The sequence below is a fragment of the Rhizophagus irregularis genome, chromosome 4, assembly GCF_026210795.1.
Source record: "Rhizophagus irregularis chromosome 4, complete sequence".
In the NCBI taxonomy this organism is placed as follows: Eukaryota; Fungi; Glomeromycota; class Glomeromycetes; order Glomerales; family Glomeraceae; genus Rhizophagus; species Rhizophagus irregularis.
The window spans coordinates 5,543,725-5,558,193 of NC_089432.1; positions in this window are offsets into that span (position 1 = coordinate 5,543,725).

The following is a 14,469-nucleotide window of genomic DNA, read 5'->3' on the forward strand; positions in this document are numbered from 1 at the left end:
CCAAGATCACTAATAATCCATTGATCATTAAATTGTGAGTATAATATATTTCCAGAATGTAAATCTCTATGAATTGCTTTCTCTTTATGAATATAATAAAGTGCAAGAATTATTTCATAAGTAATATTAATTCTCTTTTTCCATGTAAGTTGATTATGATTTTGTTGTAAATATTTTCTTAAATCTATATCCATTTTCTCTATTACAAGCATATAATTTCCATTTGATGGATTTTGCGTTAAACCATAACATCGAACAACATCCGGCCATTTATTACTTATAGTTAAATGTGATTTAGCCTAAAAGTCAATAATTTGTAAAAATACTAGTGCTAATACAAAAATTACAACAATTTTATAAAATATAGAATACAATAATACAAACCTCTTCAAACCAACTTTGATTTGCACTTTCAACATTTTCTAATTTTTTAAGTATTATTTTAATGGTTCCACCTCTTTCTAATTGTTTTTTTCCAAAATTCCATTCATCATATCTTCCATCAACCCAATCTGCTGTATAAATTTCAGAAAACCCACCTTTTGTTAAATATTTAATATTTTCTAAATTACTATATGGGATCCATTCAACTATTTTACTCGGCATGAGTGATTCCATTTGACATTTCTGTATTAAATTATCAATATCATCATTTCCAGATGTCCAATTTGAAAAATCTTCTTTTAAATAATTTCGAACACAATATTCACAATATAATGTGGCTAAACATTCTTGCTTACAATTTTCACAAATTCTTTTTGTTCCTGAATTAAAATTAACTTTATTCCGATCATAACCTTTAGTTATCCATCTTATTGCATAAGTTTTTTCATCATTTGTAAGAATTTTATCAGCAAGGACTGTTTGTTTTTGAAATTCAAATTGTTTGTGTATATTATTGTAAATATTAGTATCTGTTAATGTTGTTGCTCTATTATTTGTTGCAAAAATTAATTCATATCGAAGGGTGGACATAATGTAATCAATAAGAAAGAAAGAATTAATGAATTATTTAAGTTCATTCACTTGATAAATTAGTAAAATGCAAATTGTTGATCAAAATTTCATGTTGTCCCACATAAATTTTGGCGTAATATTTTACGCCTCATTACCAAAAAAAGAAAAATATTACTACCATTTACATATTTAGTATGATCAATAATTTACGTTTACGAATATAATAAATTTGATAAACAAAAATCAATGATTGTTATTCAGTCTTAAAAAATCAATATAAAAAATAAAATAACAGATATTAAGTAATTTATATTCCAAAAATTTACTTGGATTTTTATTTTCATTTCTATTATTAAATTAAATTATATTACAATAAATTTAGTCATAAAAAAAAAAAATTCTTTTTACACAGTGTTTAATTTTACTATAATAGGACTGAAGAATATATATAATGTTAGGACCTAATTTTGTAATAAATAAACTTACAATATAATTTTCCGGTAAGTCAAATTAAAAGTGATTTATTGTAGGATTTTTTAATATAAAATCTTTTTATTTAATAAAATTCATTTTTTAAAAAATCTTTTTTTAATGAGAAATTTTTTTATAAAATCCATGGAAATTTTTTTATAAAATCCATGGAAATTTTTTAATAAAATCCATTTGAATTTTTGATATGGATTTTTGTTTGAGAAAACTAATGTGAGATTTTTTTTGAGAAATTTCTGCATCAAATAATCGATACATTCGGAAAATTTACAAAATTAATTTATTGTTGAAAAAGTTGTTTAATTGAAAAATCTTAAAATATTAATAAAACAGAAATCGGCGGAATATTTATAGTTTATGAATCGTAAAAATGGAGCTGGAAATTTTTCATGTCCAAAAATATTAGGACGGAACAAAAGGTGGAAGAGTTCAAAAAGTATGTAGAGTTTACATTTTTAACGCATTTCGACATCACGAACTGTTTATTCACTCCTTTACGAACACGTAGATATAATTTTTTTCACGTTAGTGTATGCGTTGCCAAAAGTGTAAACCCAAAAAAGGCCAAGGAGGGTTAGGTGATAGCGCTTAAAAGGAAGAAATAACAGAGGTTTAGGACTACAAAAAGGACGACTATTAGCTTTATTTTGAGGACTTTTTGCTCTTTGGATTTTTTCGGTCTTTTGGAATTTTCGTTGCCTTGTTCTTGAATATTATTAAAATATTTATGTTCGTAATATTCAATTAATTTTTTGCAACATCATCTTCAATCCAATCAGTCCATTCATTTGAATTATCAGTAACTTTAATTTCAGAGTTATTAGACATTGTTAAAGTAAAAGTATATAAAAAATTTTTCACCACAGAATTAAATTTTTATTTATTTATTTGTTTTATTGTGTTTTTAAATATACAGTATTACGAAGCTATCTCGGATATTTCGGTATTAAAATTTCCATGGAATATATAAGAAATAAAATCTGCATAACGTTACATTTTTTCATTGCATATTACAGCCACACTTATCTATTTATGAAATTTACTTTTTTAGTTAGCTTATTAATTTATTTATAGAGGTGATACACTTACTGCTGATCCCTCCGACCAAAATTTTAGCGGAAGGAAAAAGTGTTTTAAAGGAAAATTTATTAAGTAAACAAACGATAATAACATCAAAAATGGAGTCAGCGTACAATTTTACATGTATGTTTTTAAAAGATAGTAAAAACTTTATATTAGAAAATATTCGAAAATACGACTCGCAGAGATATAACGACGAACGGAGTAGAAGATAGTTTTATAGAGTCAATACGAAAGTCTACAGCAAGACTACAAAGAACAACTACAAAAACGTTATTAATAAGTTGTGCCAGATCGTCCTTTGAGATATATTGAAAGACTTTCGAGCGACTGTGAGAGCTGCGGCAGGCACGTGAGGAGATTAAGAAAGCAAAAGCACGACTTAAAAGAGAGCTTTATAGGGAAAGACAAAAGGTGGATAAGTTGAAACCATTATAATGAACATTATCGCTGTTTTCAATTTAGTTGAAATGATCTGAAAAATGATAAAATACCGAAAACACTTGCATCACATGTTGAGCAACAATGATCAGCCAATGAAATTTAAACACAATAATTTACTAAGTAAAAAAATGATTTCGCGTTCAAACGTTCAAAAGAAAAAATTTTATTATTATGCCTTTACAACTTTACAATGATTAGAAAATTTCACCAACCAATTTAAAACAATAATCAGTTACTATTTTAATAAAAAATCAAATTACAGATAATTGAAATATTACAAAGTTTATATAATTAATAATTACGACGATTTTTTTTTAAAAAAAATCTTAGTGTTCTGTAATTCAAATGATTCTTTAATTTTTGAAAGAAGAAACAAATCTTTTTCCTAATCACAATCCAAAAATTGCCCTAACACAAGTACCCAATGAATTTATCTATATGTAGCAAGCAACTACTGTGAAAAATAACCTAAAAGACATAATAAATAACAATTATATAAAAATAAAAAAAACTACATGCATATAAGAAAAAATATAAAAAAAAATTCAAAAAAGAAATAAAAAAAAGAAATAATAATAACATTAATAAATAAGCTGTGGCTGTTCATACAGTGCTACGGAGGATGGAGAAAGTGAAATAATCAAAAAAAAGTTCTGATCAAAATTTAACTAACTTATACTTGCCGTCGGGATTAATTACGGCATATGAAGCTCATAATGGCCGAAATGAAAGATAGGACTGAAAATTGTGAGTTGTAATAATAATTATGCAATGAATAAGAAGGATATTAGGATATTATAAATTAAATAAAAAACATTTTTTATTGATAAATGTATTTTGTTCAAGTGTCAATAGTTATTTTCTGATTCAATTTATCCCTTCAAATGCCTGGATTATTATTGATTAATAATACTGTATATTAGATTTTCCCTAGGACTAAGAGAGATAGCAGAATTTACTGATATAAAGAGTATTAAGAATATTGTTTCATTCTAATAAAATTTTTATCGCATATTGTTCTGTATTGTGCCACATATAGGATAACACAAACACGATTTTCTATTCTATTTAAATGAAAAGGCTAATAATACTCCTATTATGGAAAAATTAAGGGTACAAAATTACAAATATATAACCTACAGCTTATTTTTTTCTCACGAATATATTAATATAATATTGACTGGATTTTCTCCTCATATTTGAACTTGAAACTATATTCTATTATACTTTAGAAGAAAGAAATTTAAACTCTAATATTCTCTAAACTGTCGTTTCAAGATGTATTCCATTAATAATCTTCCTAAAAAATGTTACGCATGCTCTTCTTGCTCCTAAAGTAATCATACAAATATCTGTTCTATTTGTGAGCACTTTGAAGGACAACGCGAACAAGTATATTTAATTAATATTTTACAATTCAATATAGCTTAAAAATCCAGGGCAATTTCTTGATAAAGACTTTGAGAATATGAAACAAGAAATAATTCTGTAAACTCTTTATCCCTAATGAAAGAAGTACTGTATATATAATCTAGATGTTAAGAATATTGGATCTAATTCTGGTATAAATAGCTCAGAATCTCTTACATTAAAAGTTGTAATGTTCCCATATATTCATAATAACAAGGATTGTTACTATTGAAACCAGACTGTGAGTATATTATTTTTTCTAAATATAATCTTCAAATCTTTTATTAAATAAATTTATTAACCCTTTGCTATCTATTTATTAGAATAAGTTAAAATTTTTTACTGATCTTGGTCTAATTAAAACAGTGACTTTTAATAAAAATTCACCAGCTGAAGAAGTTGAACGGATAGGGCTACAACTCAACGCAAAAGGCTGTATATTGGGCCAATGAATAAATACTCCATTACAAAATGAACATACATCATTGAATCCCCAATTTTAACAAATCATAGAATACGTTCAGAAGTATTAGATTTACCAATTAATTTTCAATACACGGACTCATATATATCAATAATATCTCAAATTCTTATAATATTGATACTAATATTGACAATAGAACAGTGAATAAATTCAGATATGGATTACTGAGTTCCCTCAACTTAGATATAATATTATTCAACTTGATACGACATTTATTCAAATTAAAAGTATGGACCCTTGGAAAATGAGTGTGACGAATGAGAAGCTTTTACCGCAAGATCAATAATTTCTTGGATGAAAAGTATGTAAATAATATGTAATTTTGGATCATTAATCAATAAAATAAATAATTTTTCTAATCTTAAACAAATCATTTACTGGTGGCATCTTTTAGAGAGCTAACTGCAACAATTTGGCAACGAATTAAATCTCAAGATCTTTTGGTGGGAAGTTATTTAGATGATGATGAAGTTTTTTTATGCAACAAAATATAACGCTAATTGAATGGGCAATATACTATGCATGAACCACCGGAAAATTGCTGTTTTGGTCATGGATCCATTTAGGATCTTGAATTCACCCTCAATATGCAATTGATGGAATGTATTTAGTAATGTGCTCAAATATTTTGCATAATCATATTCTATATATGTATCAACTTGTAAATTATATTAAGGAAACTCATAGAAATGAACGGCAAGAAGATATAAAACACTGGATAGAATTTCATGGAATTGATGTAGGTATAATTTCAATTTTACAATTAATTATTAATAATTCTTATAATTAAAAATCAACAAATTGATGAAATCTTCTTGTATGATATAACTTTAGCAAACTTCATTATTGAATATGAAATTATTACAAAGCACTAAAAAAATTTTGAATTATTAAAAGAAGGATTTAATACTATTGATCTTTAGAGATAGTATATTTTGAAAAAATGGCAATATTTATGTATTTCAAACTAATCACTTTAATGTTTATTATATTATTACTTAGGATTTCAAATTATATAGCTGATCACGCATTGAAAAGAATTGTATCTTTTGTTATTTGACAAATTGAAATTACCATAGCAGAAATACATTTACAAAGATCATCTTGACGTCAAACTTTCAAATTGGTTAAAGCAATGGATTCGCTTGCAACCAATAAAAATTTCTGAAATCTTCTCTAGATTCATTACAGGAATAACTAGAATCCCTCCTTCCAAAAATATAAACAGTATGTATGTATAAGTTATTATCATTATTTACCAGAACATGTGCACGTTGTTTAATGTTAAATAAAACTTACAGAAAGATGAATGACTTTTATAATGATTCAAAAGAATGTTTAGCTAATCTGATGATTTTCATCTTTTTTCATTATGAAATCCATCCATTGATAATGTACGCATATTTGGAGACATAATTTGCCTCACGCATCGGCGGAAGTATCTATTGAAAATGAAAAAAAAATAAATATAATAAAAATAAAAGAAAATACTATAAATAAAGAAATACAATATAAACAAATTATAAAAAAAATATTTGATTTACAACAAGCAACTACGTCATTTCGCTTAGCAAATGCCTTGTTCAATAACTGTAATATCTTTGGAACGTTTACTGCACATGTATGACATAACATTATCTTGTTGCTAAATAAGTGATTATTCTGTTAACATACTGATATGAAGCAAATGTAGATATACAGTACAGTACGTTCATTTTAGATATCGATATAGCAAACGAAAAAGATCGGTGTTCATTCCAACTTATTTATTGATCAATATTTTAAACCATAATTAATTCTATAATAGTAAATATTGACGGAGACGTGCTACTATTTCACAATTCAAATCAAATTATACAGGGTAATAAAATAATATGAAGTTTCTATTTATACACGGTATAGGCCTGCAGATTGATTTTCATAAATTTTCCGGGCTTGGACTATTATTATTAATTCTGGTCAAAAATTCATATTAATTCTAGTCAAAATCTGTAATTTAAAATATAAGAATTTTAATTTTTTTTATGCACTTTAGATAATTTATTTCTTCTTCATCATATTGTATTGTAATTTATTAATTTTTCTGATAATTATGTATCATTATTTTTTTAATTAAAATGTTGCGTTACAAAAAAAAGTATAAAAAAAAACTGGCATGGTCTATTCGATATGCTACAACATTTTTATTGCTGGATATCATCTAATTTATTTATTAAAATTTTTTCGCGAGAAAGAGTAAAGAGTAAAGACAAATGAACTATCAAACTATTAAACTATTAAATAAGTTTTTATTTTGTGTATGAATAGTTAATTTATTTATTATTAGGCGCTTCGTTATTCAATATTACGGGATTATTGTTGTCATGTGCTACTGCGTGGCATTTATTATACCAATGAGATGAAACTAATAATATCACGTTATTTTAAAATTCAAGAAGAAAAGATATAACAAAATAAGTCAGTAATAAAAAAATAAATAAAAACTTTCTTATAAAATATATACATATTTTTTGAATTTAGCCAGTACTTACTTTCATATAATTTCGTGTTACATTGAAATCAGCAGTAGTTCAAATGGATTTTGGCTAGATTAAGTTATTAGTCTAAAAGTCGATCATCTTATTCAAGTCAATATTATGACACAGCGCTTAACCAAATGAAGACGAATTCGGCTTTAAAAAAACCCTTAATACCAAAGTTTTCGTTTTTTTTTCGTTAGTTTCATTTTTAATTTTTCTGTTATAATGACACTGATATTTAGTAGTAAAATTTAAATTTTATTTGGTAAGCAGGAGTTACAAAAATCTGAAAATATTTATCTACACACAAAAATAATAAGAATATTTAACAAATAAAAAAAAATGATAATTTGATGTCTGATATATGATTCTATTCATACAATAAATACTGTAAAAAATAAAAATAGATACATTAATAAATACATTATGTTATGTAGTATATGAATATTAAAACATCATTAATTTAAATAACATTAGCACCAGGACCAGGGTTAAGAGCCAATTTAACCCAATTCGAAGTCGTAATCCTGAACAATTTCATATATTGTATAAGTAATTTGTCGTTTTACATTATAGAACATTGATTGGTAGGATTTATAGGAATAATGACAATTGGTTTGGTAATAACATCGGCATTTTTTGGATTCATTTTAGGTTTTTGTTTAATTAACGTTTTGATTTTGTGTTTGAAAAATCCTTTTTTTTTAAAAAAAAAAATTGGTTTAAGTTTCTTATAGTTAATTGTATTTTAATTTCGTTCTTTTGAATCAAATAATTATTTGATGAAAGAAGGAATCAAGGATTAATCAAAGCATATTTATAACAAATCGTAGCAATAAAGAACTTTATTATTATAATGTTACAATCACATCATCATTATTAAAAAAATTGGCTGCCTATTCATAACTTTTTTACTATATAGTAATAATTATCCTTTCCCCTGATTCCGATAACCAATTTCGGTAATTGACTTTTCATCATATCTTTTAACATAAGTAAATTTAAAATTAAGTTATTAAACAAGAATTTAATAATAGTAATGTCGGTTGATTTACACATTTATCATATTCATTATTAAAATTTAGTAATAGTAATGTCGGTATTCAGTTCGAAAATATGTAAAAATTTGAATATTCGAAATTTCGAACATGAATTAAATAACCTAAAATTCCATAGTACGAGATTTAAAATAGGATAGTTTAATTCTTTTAATAGATATACATTATCTATGTTGCGTAAATGATTTTTATAACGTAACACTTGTTAATGACGTTAATGACTATGCAATATTTGGAGAATATTCAAAGATCGGAATTCAAATCTTTTTTTTAAAAAAGATTGTGTTACCAAAAATAAAAATTTGTTAACATATTGCGCTTCTCATATTATATCGATAAACTTTATTTTTGTAAATTAGATAAATTAGATTGAATTTATTTTGTTTTTGTAATTTTTTTTAAAAAAAATTCAAAGTAATTAAAAATAATAAATATATTATCATTGAATTTTTTTTAAAAAAAATATTATCTAAAATATTCTTTAAAATGAATGAAAGTGATGATCAGATTTTGCATAGTCATAAGCAATGGTGTTACGTTACAAAAGTCACTACTCAATACAAATATGTATATTATCACCTGGCTACTAAGTGGTATTTAGGATTTTTTCCCGCAGGTTATAAACTTAGTATATCTGGGAAGATAAAAAGTTATTGTTTAGTATATAAATGGGTTATCATCCGAAATAACTAATAAACTAGACTATTTTAACCAATCATACTAAGGTTTAATTCATGTTTGAAATTTCGAATATTCAAATGTTTATACCGACATTACTATTACTAAATTTTATAAATATGATAAATGTGTAAATCAACTGACATTACTATTATTAAATTCTTGTTTAATAACTTAATTTTTATATCGAAAGATACGAAGAAAGTCAATTACCGAAATTTGATGTATTATCTTATCAGAACTTAGGGGAAAGGATAATCCTTGATTCCATCTTTCATCAAAACAACTGTTTCAAAAGAACGAAATTAAAAAAAGAAAAGGATTTTTCAGACAAAAACCAAAACGTTAATTTAAAAAAAATCTAAAAATGAATCCAAAAAACGCCGATGTTATTACCAAACCAGTCGTCATTATTCCTATTAATCCTACCAATCAATGTTCTATAATGTAAAACGACAAATTACTTATACAATATATGAAATTGTTCAGGATTACGACTTCGAATTGGATTAAATTGGCTCTTAACCCTGGTCCTGGTGCTAATGTTATTTAAATTCATGATAAAATGATCGTTTTATTATTCATATACTATATAACATAATGTATTTATTAATGTATCTATTTTTATTTTTTACGGTATTTATTGTATAAATAGAATCATATATCAGACATCAAATTATCATTTTTTTTAATCTGTAAAATATTCTTTTTATTTGTTGTTTATATGTATAGATAAATATTTTCATAGATTTGTGGAGTAATTTGTAACTCCTGTTTACCCAATAAATTTAAATCTTATTACAAAAATATCGCTAAACTATTGTGTCATTATAACAGAAAAATAAACGAAAAACGAAAACTTGTATTAAGGGTTTTTTTAAAGCCGAATTCGACTTCATTTGGTTAAACGAGTGTCATAATATTGACTTGAATAGAAGATGATCGACTTTTAGACTAACTACTATTTTATCCGGTATTTTTATAATTGATCGATGATCAAAATATCATGTGTATCAGGTAAAAGTTTAAAAAAAGTTTGATGGTTACACTGGATAAATCCCTTATTCGATCGGCACTTCGTGGCGAATAACTATTAATAATAAACTATTTTGCTGAATCTTTTCTTCTTTTTTCCTGTAAAAAAAGTCGATCCGTTTTTTTATATTTCATCTTTTTTTCGTAAAAAGCTCGTATTCCCGGAATTAATAACCTAAATTTATCATTTTCCGTGAATGGATCCGTAAAAGGCTCATTTTTACGAAGATTTTACAGAAATAACGGATAAAATTTTTTTTATAGGGTTTGAAGCGTTATTTTTCGGGTTTAAAAATAATGAGACATGATTAGTTTCATCTGGTTCATTTGGTATAAGTGCACATGACAACAATCATTTTAAATATATTCGTAATATTGAATAACGAAGTGCCTAATAGTAAAATTAATTAACTATTCGTGTGTGTTACACAAAAATGAAAGTTTTTATTTAATAGCTTAATAGTTTGATAGTTTATTTGTCTTTTCTCTTTCTCACGAAAAAAATTTATTATATCCGGCAATAAATGATATCCGGTAATAAATGGTATCATGATCTTACGAGATACCGGATATAATTTATTTAACATCATACATTTATTTTCTCAGAAAAATTTTATATATGAATTTTAACTAAAAAAAAATTATTTTTCGCAGGTGTAGAGGCGCAGATGAATAACACATTGGACAATTCAAAGATTATTTATATAGGCTAATCTAAACGTTAGTCACACAAACACAATTTTTTTAATTATATAGATGTACTATCAAAACATAAAGGCGTACGTCTAAGCTCATATCAATGTACTATTTATTATAAGAAAAGTTTTTAAACAAATGAAGTTAATTTAGAAACTTTTAATAAATTTTATATAATATGCCACTGACTTAATCAGATGTTCAGCTACAAATTTCGAATGGCTTAGTTTTATACAACTTACTTGCAATGGCTAACGTGGCAAACTTCAATTTATTGATTATTTAGAACGCATTGCTTAGTTTTATACAACTTGCAATGGTTAACGTGGCAAACTTCAATTTAGAACGCATGGCTTAGTAAAGAACTGCCACATTATTCATTGAATATAAAAACGTAATATTCACTAATACATTTTGTGAAATATTCTAAATTTTCATATTTCAATAAAACAATCTCAATAATTGAAAAAATGAATGTCAAAACCCTTTTTACTAGTATCTTCGTGATCGTAATCATTTCAGCCCTAGCGTCGGTTTCTGAAGGTAAATAATCAAATAAAACTTATTATTTTATTACTGTTTAATTTTTCTTTTCCTTATTTTAAAAATATAATAATTTATTTTCAAGCTCGACCGGTCCCTGTAGGTAAATAATTAAACTTATTATTATTTTTTTACTGTTTAATTTTTTTTTTTCTTTTTTTAAAAAAAAATAATTTGTTTTTCAAGGTCCATGGTGTCCTCCTTTTTGTCCATGGTAATATTCACTGATTTAGTGGCTTCAAACAAATTAACCTAATTATAATAAGAAATTTTGTCTAAAATTCTATTTCTCTTATTGATAATTTCTTCTATTCATATATTTTTGTTATTTTGCATCTTGTTCACAAATAAAATAAATATCAATTATTTTTTAACTTGTATATGCTTATATCGGGCCTTTACTAAATACAAATAAGCTATTTATTATAATATACTTAATACAAACTGCTATAAATCAATAAAAACGTTAAAAATCACTGAAATCGCTACAAATCACTAATTTACTAATAAATATGCCCGGTGAAATAGTTAAGATCATATTAGACAAGATTTATAATAAAACTGTGGAAAGCCAGTTTCTCCTATACTCTTACTCTTTCAACTTTTTATCTGTAAACCAGTATCATTAAAACTATGCTAAGCATGGAGCGCAAGCTTACCATAATATGTTTACCGCAAATCTTCTTTGGCCACAAATCTTTGTAGAAAATTCTTGAAGATTATTTATTTATTTTCATCCACCTTATCCCGAATCCCAATCTGAACCTAAAGGACACAATAAATAATTATATATATAAAAAAAAACAAAAAAAAATTATATACAAAAAAAAATGTTATAAAGAAACTTAATAGTTGTTTTTTATAAAAAAAATATATAAAACATTTGATCTACTGCCAGGAAGTCTCACCTAGAAATAAACAACTAAAGAAAATTTTATATTAAATATATAAATAAATAAAGTGATAAAGTCTATTAAGAAGTGTATATTTTTAAGAAATTTAAAGTTTTTAAGGAAAATTTTATATTGAATACATTTTTCCGTAAAGTAATAAAAATGTGTTGAAGAAATGTGTATTTTTTTTAAAAAAAAGAAGTTTGAGAGTATATATATAATTGTAAAAATTTTTTTTCACAAGCGTAGTACTACCTGCTACTTTGTTAGGGAGTAAATGATTACATATATTCCATTACATAAAAGTATTTTGTATTTTCCTACTGTTTTTACTACTTCAACATAACCTGCTTTTCAGAATACTGAAAAAAAAATGTCAAAATGACGTTAGAGTTGTCAAAATGACTAATAAATAAATCATGGAAATAGACTTTTCGGCGGATACAGCTTTAAATCAAAACTAGTCATTAATTTATTTATATCAATTAATTTTATATTATATTTGATTCTCTTAGTTTTTTTTTATTATAATCTAGTAATCATTATTATTAAAAAGTACAATTAATTAGCTTTTTTGTTGATAAGTATAATCAACTGCGGCTTATCAATTTAAGCAATGTTTTTATTACCCAAACTAACCAGATTAGGTTAATATATTTTCTAAAATCAAAATCGGGCGTTTAAATTTTTTAGCAATGGAATGATAAAACCAATAATTTATATGAAACGTCATTTTTTTTTTTACAAACAACGAGCAAAAGAATTTTAAAATTAGATTTAAATGAATATTTTGGAATAATAATAATAATATATATATAAAATAAATAAACCGGTACATCCGTACATAAAAAGGTAGAATTGATCAAACCAATTTTGTAGATCTTTCCTTTTATAGATAACGTCAGCCAGATTGCCAGCTGTTGGCATTATCGTAATTCCGGCCCTGAAAAAATTTTGATTAAATTTGGTTTAAATCATTCCCCTTTTCACAGATAATTAATAAATCGGTTATTTACATTTTACAAGGTAAAAAAAAATTATTTTACTCAATGTCTGAATTCTTCTCTTTATTCTTTTACCGTTTATTATAAACAATAACTCCTACAATTTGTTTGTGAATAATTTTCTTGATTTGATTGCTAATATGATAGATACATTTACAGTAAGGTCCACTTCCTTTTACTTTTATTATTTTCAAAATAACAAATACGAATATTCTAAATCTTTTTAATTTTGGGGAATTTTTCATTATTTTATTCTGCTAAATAATTCCTTATTATAATTTTTAATGATACAATGTTGCTACTTTAATTTATTTTCTTAAATTGATTGGTAGGAATTTAAAAATATTTTCCTATTAATTAGGTGGTAATATATTGGTAGTAAGTATGGTATTTTTCTACTACATTAGTTTTGAAGTTTTGAGACGTATATTATGTAATATTTTGTCCACTATATAGTATACTGTACGTTATATACTGTACAGTATATATTTATTTCATATAATTTTTATTGATGCATACAGTATACAGTATTTATATCGTGATTAGTACAAATTCGACAAATTTTATGTATTATTAAAAAAAGATTTTTAATTAAACATATACAATTTATTTAAATTTAAATAGACAAATAAAAAAAATAATTTTTATATTACAGTTTAGCAAATACAAGCAATATAAGACACTACACAATAACAACAATAACAATATATCATACATACAAAGTAAAAATTCCACAAACATACTAACTTACAAAATTTCAATAATATCTAACACTTCTTTAGAAGATGGCCAACATTTGTTCATCAAATCTACATAACATTGTGGAGTATGTTCAATAATAGCAAAAAAAGCGTCAAATTAGATCTAATCCTTGTTAGACTAGCAGTCCAGCTTGCGCTAAGCGTCGAACTAGCAGTTCATCACTGTTCAGATTAGACCGTTGAATTAGAGCTAATCCTTGTTAGACTAGCAGTCCCAGCTTGCGCTAGGCGTCGAACTAGCAGTTCGTCACTGGCGACTAGCAGTCCCAGCTTGCACTAAGCGTCGAACTAGCAATTCATCACTGTTCAGATTAGGCCCTAATCCTATTAACAAACACCATTAATGAGCATACTTACCAATTCTTGCGGTCGCTTCTGTTAAACAAAGTTAATTATAATTACCGAAAACTTCTTTACA